Genomic DNA, 15,065 nt, shown 5'->3' on the forward strand with positions numbered 1-15,065 from the left:
AATCTAAAAATATACAGAGGAAGACAGAAGAGTAGGATTAGCACCTACTTTTATGGGGGCAATTACCCACATCTACCTATTTGGTTATTTGTTTGAAATAGTTCTAAATATTTCGAATTGTGAAAGAAACACATGGGTAGTTCAAATTTATTCTAAAGAAAGAGATCTTTGTACAGTCACATTCAAAATGTTTCAGAAATATATAAATGAATTCAAATATATTCAAATTTTCATTTTCAAATTTTTGAAAAATTTAGAACTTTTGTTACTGGGGTATTCTTTTCTTCTAAATAATTCAAACGTATTAGAAACATGGAGAAAAAACCCACTCGGTGACGCGGAATGGACTCTACCATAAGTTACAAAAAAAATTAATAAAAACTATACCAACGTCGTAGAATGCCAAAATCAAACGAATAAAGACGAAATTGTAAAGAAATGAACTTGAAGACTAGATTATTCGCCAAACCATATTCTGTGCCATTTGCTCAACCCTCATGACCAAGTAGATTTCATAATGAAAAGAACTTTTTTTTTTGCAAAACTTTATTTTTATTCGCACGCCCGCATCAGTTTTGGGGCTCCCGGAGGATGTCATCCATATAATCAAATCAACATGGCCTTACATAAAATACAATTGAGATTATGGAAAAAGTTTCAGGCTATCTAGAACACCGCATTCAAATTAGAATATATTTTAGAGTAAGAAAATGACAAGTCAGTTGTGTAAGTATAATAAAGAGATGAAGAACTGCTGTTTTTAGACAATATTTTATTAGATGTCATAATATTCCTTGTTTTCCTGAATGCATAAAGACACCACTCCTTATAACTCCACTCTTACTTTTTATCATTATCTGTTCAGCAGTCTGTAAACTTAAATTAAATGATAATGTCTTTGAATTTATTCTTTTTTTATGACTCTTGTTCTTCAGGGGCTGCATGACAACCCAAAGCTGTGTGCACTGTATGTAGTAAAAGGATCATCAGATGGTATGTATACATCTATTCTGTATCTGTCTGGTAACATTCACCAACTTTACATTAAATACATGTACTGTAATTCACTTTATGTTCATGGTAGCAAAAGTTCACTCAGACAAAAATGAAGGTGTTCTTGGAGATATACTAGTATCATGTTCACAGTTGTGGCAGGTGCAGAAAAAAGAAAGTTGGTGATCCATTTTTTAATTTCTCTAAAAATTCTGGTCGATCTCATCAACCTTTGTCTTCCTGAGACTTTTGATGCACTCCTGACGTCATCATGCTTCTGCCTTCCGCAGAGTCAGCATAGTAGATCATGCATCTGATGAAGGTTGATGAAAGCGACTGAAAATTTATGGTGAATTCTTGTGTTCGAATAACACAACTGCCTATTATTTGTAAATTACTTAATTTCATTCCCCAGATGTTCCCAAATTGCCTCCCATCCCGGGAATGGAACCAGACGAAGAAGAGGAGTTGTCCAGGGACAAACCAGACAAGGCACGCAGAACCTCGGGACCAAAAACACCCAATCCATACGACAGCGATGAAAGTAGCACCATGTTCCCCATCCTAATGGCCATCGGAGTGTTCCTCCCAACCTTGTTTTGTCTGTGTAGGTTATGACACGCCCACGAACAGCTATTCATGTGATGTATATTTCATATTCAATTGTACCACTGTGCGACTGTGTATCAACATACATACTGGTAGTGACTTACCAAACATGATTTTGTAAATGAAATCGGAGTGGAAATTATTGAGTGGCTTAGATATCTCATACTTCATGTAGGACTGCTGCAGATAGAAATTCTTTTCAGACTTATCCTAACCCCAGAGACTAGCATATTGGGCATACTTGTACATTATAAACATTTCCTGAAAATAGTCAAAGGTATTATTTATTGAACAAAGACGTTTAGACAAAAAATACACTGTTCTGGTGTTAGGAACATCAAACCTTACAGGCCTCCCTTCCAGCTGATGTTTTCTGTGGTTTCTATGGATTACATGGCAGAAATCAAGAACTGTATTGTTTGTTGTAAACATCTTGGTTAGTTTAATAATACCTATCAATACCTACTTATGTTTCAGGAACCGTTGAGTTTAATATATGGTCTTTTATGCAGATGCATGTAATGGGGATTTGTTCAGCTGCTTTCATAGAAAGAAGGAGGGACAAAGATGATTTTATTAAGACCATGAAATTGAAGAAGGAGAGTCTTCTTCAGGTAAAGGCTTCCTTTATCAGATTATTAACATATCTTAATCTGGTAATAACTCAAGAACTTCATTTTTTCTTACACCTGAGGAGGGTCTCAACTGTGGTCTGCTTTACTTTGAAGAGAAAAATTAGGTCTAAAATGTAATGAAGGAACATCCAGATAAACAATATTCAAAGACAAGTAAAACTCTACTACTGCTTACTGGATAAATTAGTGAGACTACTTCCAGACGTTTCAAGTGACAACCGGCACTCTTCTTTAGCATCACTAAATGAACTGAAAGAACCAGTCAACACTAATTACATTAAATATGAGGAACTGGAAAAAGCAGTTTTTCATGACAAAGACTCGTAAGTGTCACTGTTCTGCAATGATAGGAACTATTACTGTCCCTTGGGTGGTGGCAGGGGGGGTTCTATGTACTCAAGAGTTCTCCTCATTTAGATAAAAGTGACACAAGTCTTTGACTTTGTCATGTTCAACTATTTTTTCCAGTTCCTTCACATGTTATATACATGTAGTTAGTGGTGCATACCTAAACCCACATTTAGGTTCAGGTCCGGATTCAAGTCCAGAGGTTTAGGTTCGTCCGGACCTAAACCCATGGCATATACAAAATTGCATGTTGGCAACCTTGCATTGTTGTCTGGGTGAAACTTTGGCCACATAACATGGAGGCCAGTACTTGTCGATGCCCGATGGCAATGTTTTCTTCATTTTGCAGCAAAGATTTTGCAATCTACGGAAGGTTTTAGGTGGTTTGGAAAGAAAAGGGGTATGTGAAATGATCTTTTATGGTAATAAGTCCGGACTCGGTTCTTGACTTTTAGGTTTTTTTGGACTTGAACCTAAACATTCTTACAAGTCCAGATCCAAGTCCAGTGAACCGGTATGCACCACTACATGTAGTGTTGACTGGTTCTCTCAGTTATTCAGTGATGCTGGAGAAGAGTGGTGGATGTCACTAGAAACATCCAGAAGTAATCTCCGTTATTCATCCAGTAATAGAGTGAATTGTCTTTGAATATTCCGGGATTGTGACTAGACATCAGCTGTAGTGTACATGTACATGGGGTGTATCATCCCAGCTCTAACCACAGCTAATGTCAGCCTGCTAACTCACTGACAACGAGTATGAATTATGGAGAAACAAATTTACTTTGTTCCAACACACACAAAGGTAGACTAATCATCTTTGTGGGGTCGTGTGGCATAGTGGCATGAGTTTGGCCCAGAACCCAAGGGTCTTTGGTTTGACTCCTGCGATGTAACCAGTCCTTGCTGGTAAAGACACAACTTTTCCACCTAGGTGTAAAATTGGTACCTAACTTTAGTGGAGGAGGTAAAAGATGGTGGAAGGAGAGGGTTGGACTTGCATGGCAAATTGGATGCTCTATGGCTGGCTAACTCACCTGGCCAGTTACATTCCTTTTTAGGCCAATCTCTACAATTCATTCAGCCTGCAAAGGAGTCCTGACTAAGCTGACCTTGCTCCCATCCTAACCATTGTACCATCAGTGTTTAAGTTTAGTTATACCCTATTTTTTGCTGATTGTAGCTAGTTGACATTTTGCTATTCATCTGTATTGTACAGATGTAGCTCTAAGCTAGGTTCTCCTGTAAGAGAGTGTGACTGTAAGAATACCAAGTCATGTCAATCAAGGACACAGCAAGTAAATTTTATGGATGACATCCTCCACAGACTCGAAATCTAATGCGATAGGGCAAAAAACAAGATTCCTACATTTTCACATTTAACATCATAAACCTTGTTAAACAAGAAATGATAGCTATATTGTGCTAAGTTTACTACCAATTGTTACAACATCCATTCTCACTGAAACAACTTGGAAAAATAAAAGTTTTTTCAATCATTGTACAAATGGTTTTGATTCAGTGGCCTTGTCTCCCCTCTTATTTATCTGCTATCCAATACGGCATGGCAAGACAGGCCATTTTACACATTTTCGGTATGTTGACCACTGCCACAAAATTTCTTGTTTTTTTTTCCAAAATCAGACGAAAATTTATGCATGCACTGATGTCATCCATAAAAGTTACTTGCTGTGGCCCAGCTACAAGTCTTAGCTTGGACAGTGGAATGTACATTGGATTACAGGTGTAGACATATGAACATATGGTCAATGCATGCATCTCTCTGAATTATTCTTTGCATCAAAGTTATCCTGCAACTGGTGTAAAAAACACTTATCATGCTAATATTATGCTCTATGCAGATTTATTTATTAAGGGAAGAATTGATTAAGGTGTTTATGTATCAGTTATTTGTACAAGGGATGTGTATTAAAGATTCTGTCTTAGCTACATTTTGTACTGGCTGGTACATGTCAAGGCATCCCTTGCAGCTTCTTGGCAGCAAAACTGGATTTTCAGAGTCAATTTTCTGTTCGTTCTTTTAATGTAGCAAGTCAATCCTATCCCACAACATACTGATAGCTTTGAGCTAGGCAAAATGAAATGCTGCTGACAGAAAACAGTTGCATGTTTTGTATGGTAGGCTAGGCTGGTTTTAACTATTTATGGGTGGTACCCAAAAAATAAAGAGATGCCTCACATACCTTGTTTCTGGGGCTATTTTAAGTACTTAAAGTATGGTATTATGCCAAAAATGTGCAAAAATGTCATTATAACTTAAGGCAGAATCCTTTTTTTTGTTTTCCCATGGCACCCTGAAATTGCATTGGATGCCTTTAAAGTACTAGTACATGTATGAGACTGACATTACACATGTGGTACATGCATGTATCTCTCTAGGTCCTGTGGTAATTAGCAGCCCGAAGGCCACACCAATTCAATCAATTGGTTTTTGATTTGCCTGCTTCATTTTTTCTCATTTGCACACAAAAATTAAGGTAGTAAAACATGTACAACTCAGAAATGCTCATATTTTGGCCACTACAGTTCAAGAAAGTCATTGTCTTGTTACAATCTTTTCCATGTATCAATGCAGCAGTTTGATTTAAAGTTCAAATTGTTTCATCTATAAACCAGTCTGGCATGTTGACTATGGTATAGCATTTAGGGCTATCATAGGTTGTCTAGGCCTGTTTTATTTCTGCCCCACTTCATTTTTTTCTGAAGAAATCGGAGAAACAACCATTTTAATTGGTGTGGCCTAGACTCTTCACAATTACAATTTTATAAGTGCCAATATGGAGCAAAGTGTGATGCGGAGCCAGTTGAATTAATTTCCTGTGTTAAAAGATTGATGTATAAAGTAAGAGATAGGGGAATTCTTTTTACACAACCAAAGAAGCTCACCTCGCTGACGTTTCGGTGTCTGTCAGACACCTTCTTCAGAGCTTCTGACTGGAGTACTGCATCTTGCCGCTATATGTAGCCGATTACATTGTGCTATAGTTACATTGTCAAAACAATTCTATTGAACTTGTACAGTTTTAGTCGTTGTCAGCGAATATTTATCAAGTATTGTCCAGAGTTTGTTTTTAAAGAAGCTGACGGAGCGAGCTGTACGAGTATCGATCGCCAGGAAGAGCATTCCAGATGGTGATTGCTCTGTTCAGAAAAGTTATCTGGGATCTGGTAGTCTTACAAACGGGGATGGTTAAATGTTCACTGTTAATGTTCCTCAGAGATACTGGGATTCTGTGGCGGACGCTCGCGCTCGAGATAGTAGACTTTGCAGGTGTGGAGGACAGCGACCGTTTAACAGCCTGTTTGTAACGTTACATGGTTTACAGCAGTGTGATATCTCGGTAGATGGGCATTATCGGGAGAACAGAAGAACTTGTCTCCAACACTAACCTTCGCCAGTCAACAAACCAGTCTCCAGTCTCCCAGAAAATCCGAGCTGCCCGACTGCGTCTCTTCGGGCACATCGCCAGATCTTCACCGCCCCTAGAACCAGCTAAACTGCTGCTGGAACCGACACGTATCTGCAAACTGCGGTTGGATACGGACCCGACCCAGGTGCAGGCCTAGGCAGAAGTGGCTGGTCGGACCTGATCCTGCAGGACACAACTTTACCACAGCCTGGAAATTAAGCAGCGAGAACAGAAGCCCCTTGAGGACTGTTGCCGGGGCACTACGCTCCTAGGGGCAAGCGACCTTGAAGAAGCTAAAGATGAAACTCAAATTACAATATTTTGCGTGTGAAATTCCTATATCATTTAGCAATTTTTCATTTGTACATGTCCTCATTAATTTTGAAAATGACCTCCACATTAACACAATAAATGTACATGTATAGTAACATGGTATAAAATCCCCATTATTCACCAATCTGGAATTACAGAATTTTCACATTAATTATGAAAATTAGGTCATTATTAGCATATAATTGGTATCTGTTGATTTTCCATCTGCCATAGATAACGTATAAAAGTCAATAATTAGTTACTAGTTGTTATATCTCAATAAAGTGAAATTTACTTTTTTTTCTTGTTGATCCGTTTTTTATATATTTTTAAAGACAAAAATTGTATATAGGCTTCAATTTCGTAGCTACATGTAACGTTAGTGCGTATGGTGTAGCGTCAATTTTCAGTCACTGGTTCGATGCTGGGGTTGCGTAATTTTTTGTCTGTTTTAAAGCTTTAACTTTGTTTAGTTGCCGATAATAATAAGTTATTATTGCAATGTCAATAAAGTCATATCTTTTTTGTTGTTGTTGATTTTCAAGTTTGCAACACATTTGGGGCCCAAGAGCTTTGGTATTGAAGAATGTCCTTTACGCTTTCGGCATAACGCACTTTAAAATTGTCTGAAATACTAGTATATGTCTAAAATTAGCGGACGAATCACAAAACAGTTTTCAAAATACCCACGACGTTCCAAACCTGAACCTGATTGGTTAATAATTTGTCGCAATGCGACAGAAAAATTCACAGACGAATGACGGCTGCGAATTCATCTTACCCGCGAATTTTTAAGGCTGAGCCTGATTGGTTTAGAATTTGTCGCATACACATTCCTTGTCTCCTACGACACTGCAACACCGTTGTCCAGCCCGCACCACGTATACAGCCGTTCACCGCCGCGCGCAATATTTTCCCGCCTTTAACATGTTTAATACGTACGTCAAATACAAGGGACTATTATCAGGTAAGAAGTGAATAGTCTTCCCTTTGTTTATGTAGGTAGAGAGACGTTCGTATGCTGTAAATAACGTGAAATGAACGTCAGGCAAAATGTATATTAAGTTGTCCAACGATACCGCGTACCGCAAGCAAACGCTATATGTCAGTGTGCTTTTGCCTCACCAGTTCCATTGTAATCGTTATGAAATCCGTTTTCCATTGTATGTGAGTGGAACGTTTTAGAAATATCATCCTGGAGTTCTTTATGTAACGCAATTCTATGGAATGATGGTTCTTGGAGATTTTTTTTGTACGGTCAAGCCTCCAAAATGTTACGTTTTGCTGTGATCAAGAAGCCTCAGACACTACTTTTTGGTACTCGGGCGCTGATAAAAACAACTGTTACAGACTCCGGTTTCCATTGGATAGGGATTAGAACGCTTCGAGATATACGGACTTTTTCTGTATCTTTTCTATTTGATGATGGTAAGTGGAGATTTGTTTAATTAATGCTTTGAAGGCGGCAACGCCTTGCTCAATTCTTCTTCATAATTTTGTTGGAGGGGGGGGGGGCGATATACTTTGATGAACTGGTCAGTTATTTACAACACACACTGAATTGGGGCATGATACACATTAAAATTTATCAGGAATGGTTCAGCAACTCGACAATAGCTAAAAGGTAAAACACTATTCTTAAACCTAGAGTACGTCCTGCAGCAGGGCTGACTAACTTTTTGAATTAGGAGCACTCACGGTGCTCCCCACCCAAAACATTATATATGGGGCACACAGGCATACTTGTTTTTTTACAGTTCGACATGAAATGCCTACTTACTTGCTTCAAGCTCCAGGTGGATAATGCACGTACAGTTTCTACCATGTATTTTCTTGTTGAAGTTAGCGGGAAACCTTTAACCAAATTGCGTGGATAGGACAATATTTTTTCTACTGGTGCGCCTCGATTTTTGTTGGTGCATGCTTAGTCAGGTGTTGTACATGTTTAGGTATCAGCGGATGTTGTGAATAGTTGAGATGTGTGGAGGCGACATTCCACTAAGTGCCGTAAACATAAAGATAGCCTTGGCTCATTTGTGTACTGCTGTGTTACCAAGGTTCAACCTAACAAGTTCAGAACAGTTGCACTGGGAACGTAGTGGTCACAGCCTTAGTGCTACCCTACCCAGTCTCTATTTTGCAGCTAAGTGTCTACATGCCCCTTTTATACAATACCTCCCTGGTGCCAAACAGTGCTGCAATACAGGATGTGGGGGAGGAACACATTTGTATTGTCAGGAGTAGTGCTTGTCTGTTCAAGTATATGGTCCCAAGCACTTCATTATTCCAATTGCTTGAGATAGCTATTTAAAGTCTTTGACACATGAAGAAAGTCGGGTCGCTCCAGAGTAGAGCATTGTCAAGCACAACACCTACTAGTAGATACTTAAACGTGTCCACTGTAATAAGTTACAGTAATAATGCTCCAATTCTGTCCCAGTTAGCTTAAAGTTGTACGTGTTGGTCATGATCAACAGCCCTGGACCTGTTTGAACCAACCAGACTTGCATTTCAAGGGATTTAAAGAAAGTCTGTTTGCGAGGAACCACTGTACTAACCGGGTAGAATCGTTCTTGAGTGTGTCTTATGTATGTCAGTCATTTCCACTTGCTCAAACCAACTTTTCACTTACCAAAAATATGACGCATTTCTATGCATTTTACTTGCAGAAAGCAAATTATTATTTTTTCAATAAAAATATTACTGTAACAGTACTTAAAAGTTTATAATGTTGCTGTACAACCTGGCTGATCTGGAGTATGCTGATGATACCACTTTGCTTGCTGACGACCTAGAAGGACTCCAGGAAGCCCTCACAGTGTATGACGAGGAATCCAAGAAGCTTGGGCTAAGCATCAACTGGAGTAAGAAAGAACTCATGCACATCGGGGAAGGCCCAGACCCTCCCCACTCTTATTCAACTCCTGCACGGTGAACTTTGTTTCCACCTTCAAGCACCTTGGATCCATAATTTCCATAAGACAGGGGATCTAAAGCCAGAGATCAACCAAAGACCGTATAAATGAGCTTCAGCAGTCCTGCAGTCTCTGTGGAAGCCACTCTGGCGACATCGCCACATCACACAGCAGACGAAACGACGAATCTACAACTCCTCTGTCATCTCAGTCCCCCTGTACGGATCAGAAACCTGGGCACTGAACAGCATGCTAGAATCACAACTACATACTATGGATTTGACAGCAGAGCCCTTCGGAGGATTACCAGCATTCGCTGGCATGAACATGTCAGCAACAAGGAACTCCGGGACCTGACTGGACAACCTGCTGCATCGTGCCTTGCAGCTGTCCGGCGGATCCGCTGGTACGGTTATGATGGCCACGTTCTCCACCTCCCTCCCTGGCACCCCACCCGTGCCCTGCTGGACTTTGGCCCTGGATAAATCGCAAAAGATCACACCACTATAAATGATTGTGTTGTTTTTTGTCGATTGATTCAACCCAGTCCTCTGTTACAAAGTGCAGGGCAGACTCACAAGAATAGCGCTTTCTGAAACCTGACCGGCATTGGAAGAGTAGCCCCGGTTTCGAACCGCCCTTTCTAGTCTTTTGGAAATACCAGGTAGGATTATAATAATAATAAGATACTGGGCGAGAATTACTGGGTGACATCCTGTCAGCTTGATTGACATGACTTTGGCCATTTTCCATTTGGCCGGAAACTCTTCTGTGGTCAGGGATTTGTTAAAAAGATCTGTGACTGTGAGTGATGGGGCTAAGACCTGTGCACCTGCTTTCAGGAGTCTATTATATCAATGCTATCCAGTGGCCTTTTTACCTCCATGAAAATGGAGGTATTGTTTTTGGCTTGTGTGTGTGTGTGTGTATGTGTGTCAAACTTTGTGTTTCCGCACATTTGTACCTTCATAACTCCATAACGCATTTATAGATTGTGATGATATTTGGTATGTTGGTAGGTCTTAGGAGGACGAAGGTCAAGGTCAAATATGGGCCTCCTGGTGGATGGCCTTGGTACTGCAGCAGCACTTCCGGTTTAATGAGGAATCTCCTTTGCAGCCAACGGATGTGTCATTGTGTGGCTATCGAGTCAGTGCGCTTGGGACCCGGTTTGATTAATTGGGTTCCCTCAGGGGAATAGGTGACCTATTTCAGGGTTAGGGTTTGTATTAGCTGTGTGTTTGAAAAACTTAGTGTACTGTATACAAAAACTCATATATTTCATGGAGGCGCATCTGTGTGTGTGTGTGTCTGTGTGTCTGTGTGTTTGTGTTTCCGCACATTTGTAGTCAGCATAACTCCATAACGCCTTTATGGATTGCGATGATATTTGGTACGCTGGTAAGTCTTAGGTAGACAAAGGTCAAGGTCAAATATGGGCCTCCTGGTGGATGACCTTGGTACTGCAGCAGAACTTCCGGTTTTTGTATCTTTTGTCCTAAACATGCTTTTGTCCTAAACATGCTATTTGCATAATTAATGAGGAAATTCTATAATTACAGTGTTTTACATTATAGTACTTTCATACATGTAATGTATGTAATCTATGGCAGATGGAACATCAACAGATACCAATTATGCAAATGATGACCTAATTTGCATGATTAATGCGAAAATTCTATGACTCCTTAGTGGTAAATGATGGGAATTTCATACTTGGTACATGTGTAAGTTAATCAAAAGTTAACATCACGATGCATTTATTATGTTAATGTGGAGGTGATTTACATAATTAAAGAAGAAATTTACATTTACATGTCAAGCCCATATTTCATGGAGGTTTGAGATCTCGGAACTCTTGTTTGTATCCAGTTTTGATAGTTTTTCAGTGACACAGGGATCAAAATTCATTTTTTAAAATAGGTGCACTGGTGCACCCAATTGCAACCTAAATTGGGTGCACAAAGAAATATTTTAGGTGCCTCATGTAAGATAAGATAAGTAGAATGTCAGCAAAAACTATAATTATGTTTCATTTCAAGAAAAGTACTATAATAACAATGATTGTATTATTTTTTCTGACAGTTAAATGTTAAGAATATGCTGTAGCTACTACACATTTAACATCTTTACATGCGCACATTAAACCTAAGAAAATATTTGGGTGCACTCAAAAATTGGGTGCACAGCTCCAAATTTGGGTGCACTAAGGTACACATGCACCCAGTATTTCGAGCGCTGGTGACAGCATCTACTGTAATTGGTGTGAAAGTAAACTTTAAGGTGCTTCCTGCTTCGTTGACGTTGACAAACTGTGTAGGCGAGTTAAGGGCAAGACAATTGCCATTGAGAGTGCAATACACAAGTCCTGTATGACTTAGAAAAAAACTCAATCATCCAAAGTTTCTGCCAGACTGAGTCCTACTGTCAGAGATGCTCTGACAGCCATGTTCCAGGTACATTGTATTTTGTTTGCTGTCTTGTTGCATGGGCAGTAGTGTACTTACGGCCTTCCAGACCCCAGCCTGCCCCCTTCTGATCCCTGGATAAATACTGATGTAGCTGCATGATCTTTTTTAGCTTGGCGGCATAAGTAATTCACCCTTTTTTTCATTCCCTTATAATCGGACATGTTGCTTGCACTACCGGAGCATTTCGCTTTCTTTTTTCTCTTTATTTTGTCTCTTACATGTAAGTTATGAGATTGCAAAGCTTGCTAGTGAGCCATGGTGCAGACCTGTGTTACCTGACTCAGATTTTGCATCTTTTCAGTGGGGCATCATGTGTGTTCAAGCTACACCGGTAACCATCTCTTCCCAGACATCAACCTGTTCGTCTATAGTTGGAAAGCTTTCGATAAAATGCCATGGCATTGTTGCCAGTTGGACAAGAAATAGTAAGGAACAAATGCAGGGGATGATGGATCGATCAGTGTACCCCGAGGGCCAGAAGTTTGCTAATGGCAGTTGTTGTTGTTCGTCCGTCGTAGTCGACGATGACCAATTAATGGCAGTAGGGTGGTGAAGAATACACCAGATTTGGAATACACAATTAGGACACATATAGGAGGATTAAATCCACTGGAATACACCCTTCATTGATTGAGAATATTACAAATGTACATGTAACAGCCAAGATCGCTGTATTTTGGCATAAGGGATCGGTATTGGAGATAGAGTCAATCCTGGATAAAATGTCATACTGCGTGCACCAGTCGGTTATGAAACCTTCACAGATTTTTGCGAAAATGGAGGTCAGTGATCATGAGATCGGCCTGAGTTTCGAGAAGGATTCTCCTTTGGGATTAACACGATGCAGCTTGTTTCCAAACTGTAGTTACAGTTCCTTCCACCTATAGCCATGGGGAGGCCTTGAATATGTCGGTTAAAGTCTGGCATTCAATTCACGTATGAGTCTGGGTCAGAAATCCCATCAACACTCAGGCTAGACTTGTTCAGTTTAACTGATCGCAAACTCCAGTTAATGCTATAACCCACGTAATAACAGCCTTATCTTAAAAGATAATTCTAGCACTTCCTCATTAATTATGGAAATAGAGCTATGATTTGAATAAATTATGTTTATCGATGTTCACCTTCACTTCCAACTTCCAAATCACTCACTCGCTTACTATCCTGGTTTTGATTATACTGCTGCCGGTGTCCGTGTCCCAGGGGTGGGCAGCAGTCGGCTGGACACCACGCCTCCAGCTACATTTGTAGCTCTGTCCTGTGGGTCTGTGCTGGACAGACCACACTCCTTGATAGTAATTCCTTCTGGATACACTCCACTTAGCCTCCTTTGCAGTCTTGTTGGGCATGGGCGTTATGTTTGTGAGCGACGCGAGTAATACGCGGCCGCGAGGGACGATTTGGAGCGCGAAACCTTCTCACCGTGGCAAAAACTCCCTCGGCAGCAAATCGTCCCTCGCGGCCGCATATTACTCGCGTCGCTCACAAAAATAACGCCCACGCCCAACAAGACTGCGAAGGAGGCTACACTCCACCCAAGTTTTTCTAGGCCTGCCAATTGGCCTCTGTTGCCTGGCAACTGCAAGTCCACGATGGTGTTGATGCAGCCATTTGCTCTTTTAACGTGCCCGTACCAACCGAGGCGTCGTGATTGCACGACCGACTTAGCAAGCAAGGTTGCAGAAGGTGTCATGTCCTGAGGTTTAACACCACAGATCCATCTGACCATGGATCTGTCATTGTGGCGCAACTGTTGGAGTTCTGGAGCGGTAGGGGCCCAAGTCTCACTCCCATGCAGCATGGCCGATCGTACACAGGAGGCAACGCAGCATCTGGTGATGGGTTGGTGGAAAAACCTGTCCAGTCTGGACTGGTCTAGGGGGTGGAAAAACCTGTCCAGTCTGATAAAAGGGTATGCATGGGGTCTAGGCTTAATTTTGATAGGAAGTCCAAATAGCCGCTATTCAAGACACTTCTATGTTTAGACAATGGATATGACATGAATGTGTGGCTGCACATGAAAAGGGGACACAGGCTAAGGACATATAGGTTGGTATATGCCCTTGCACAGTCTCACAAAGTCTGTATGCTGGTAATGTAAGAGATTGGCTGGTCACTGCCGTGCCCTAAGTCCAGGTTTGTAAGATTTCCAAGTAGGCACCAAAAGTGATGAGTCATACTACAGTCTGGAAATAATATGTTCTTTTAGACCATTTTAGCAGGACTGGTCAATATCAATTATGTCCTTGATCATGTGCTAAAACAAATTGCAGGAATGACACACTGGGTAGTACAAACTTTAAACCATTGATTTAGTTTGCCAGGTGGCGAGAAATGATTCTCTAACTATAATATGTGCTCAGAATGTTTTTTACTTCTCAAATGTTGGATTTATCCAATGTTGAATATAACCTCGTGGGGGTAACCTATCTTGTTTAAACATTTAGAGTACTGTCACTGTAATTTATCCCAGAAGTTTTCTGACAATCCTCCACCTTTAAACATAATCTCCAAGCAAAAGTACAGTAAAGTTGGATATTGTTTGACAGGTTAAAACAATCAGCTTGGTGATAAGGGGGTAAATGTTGGCAGTGCTGCTGGTACATGTAGGTAGCATTATGCATTGAGAGGAACCCCCATGCAGACCCTTTATTCAGACTGGACAGGTTTTTCCACCCCCCTAGACCAGTCCAGACTGGACAGGTTTTTCCACCAACCCTCTGGTGATGGCAGCAAGCTCACAACCACCACCTGCACAGAGCATGTCCCCAAGGTAACAGAAGCTGGGTTCCACATCCAGCACCTGGACCTTATCCACCGTGACTTGTGTTACAGGGCGAGCGTCCAGTGGCCTTGCTTCACCGCGACATCTTGGGCATACGTAGTTCCGCACAGCAGACAAACTACCTCTAATGCCGCAACACTTTTTGTGCACCCAGAAGTCACATTCAGAGGATGGAGTTCACACCAACACCTGAACAGCACACAGCACATGGAAAGGAACCAGAGTCCCTTAGTATGTTCAGACCTTGACCTGAAATGTGGCAAGTAAAAACTGCCTGGCAGTTACCATTATGAATTGATAGGTATTTGCCATTAATTATGCAAAGTAGGTCTTCATTTACATAACTTACATATTCAGATGTTCCTCTCATTCTCAATTACATACACAATATCAGAAGTGTTCCATATGTCTATTATGGAATACAGGAGATTCATAGAAATTCCTCATTAATTATGCAAATAAGCTGCAGATTTGCATAATTATCATCTAATTATGTCAAATGTCACTTAAGGTACCTATATACTAAAAATCATAACAATCCATCGGCCGGCTCTTGAGTTACCTTC

At 40.6% G+C, this 15,065-nt stretch overlaps 1 long non-coding RNA gene across 1 annotated transcript; it reads left to right on the top strand.

Moving 5' to 3' along the window:
• Nucleotides 1-896: 896 nt before the first annotated feature.
• Nucleotides 897-1,741, top strand: LOC109469562. The gene is made up of 2 exons (XR_002140200.1): nt 897-993; nt 1,409-1,741. It is a non-coding gene; the product is annotated as an uncharacterized LOC109469562 (long non-coding RNA).
• The last annotated feature ends 13,324 nt before the right edge of the window (nt 1,742-15,065 follow it).

The sequence above is a fragment of the Branchiostoma belcheri genome, unplaced genomic scaffold (assembly GCF_001625305.1).
Source record: "Branchiostoma belcheri isolate BF01 breed outbred unplaced genomic scaffold, Haploidv18h27 scaffold208, whole genome shotgun sequence".
Lineage (NCBI taxonomy): Eukaryota > Metazoa > Chordata > Leptocardii > Amphioxiformes > Branchiostomatidae > Branchiostoma > Branchiostoma belcheri.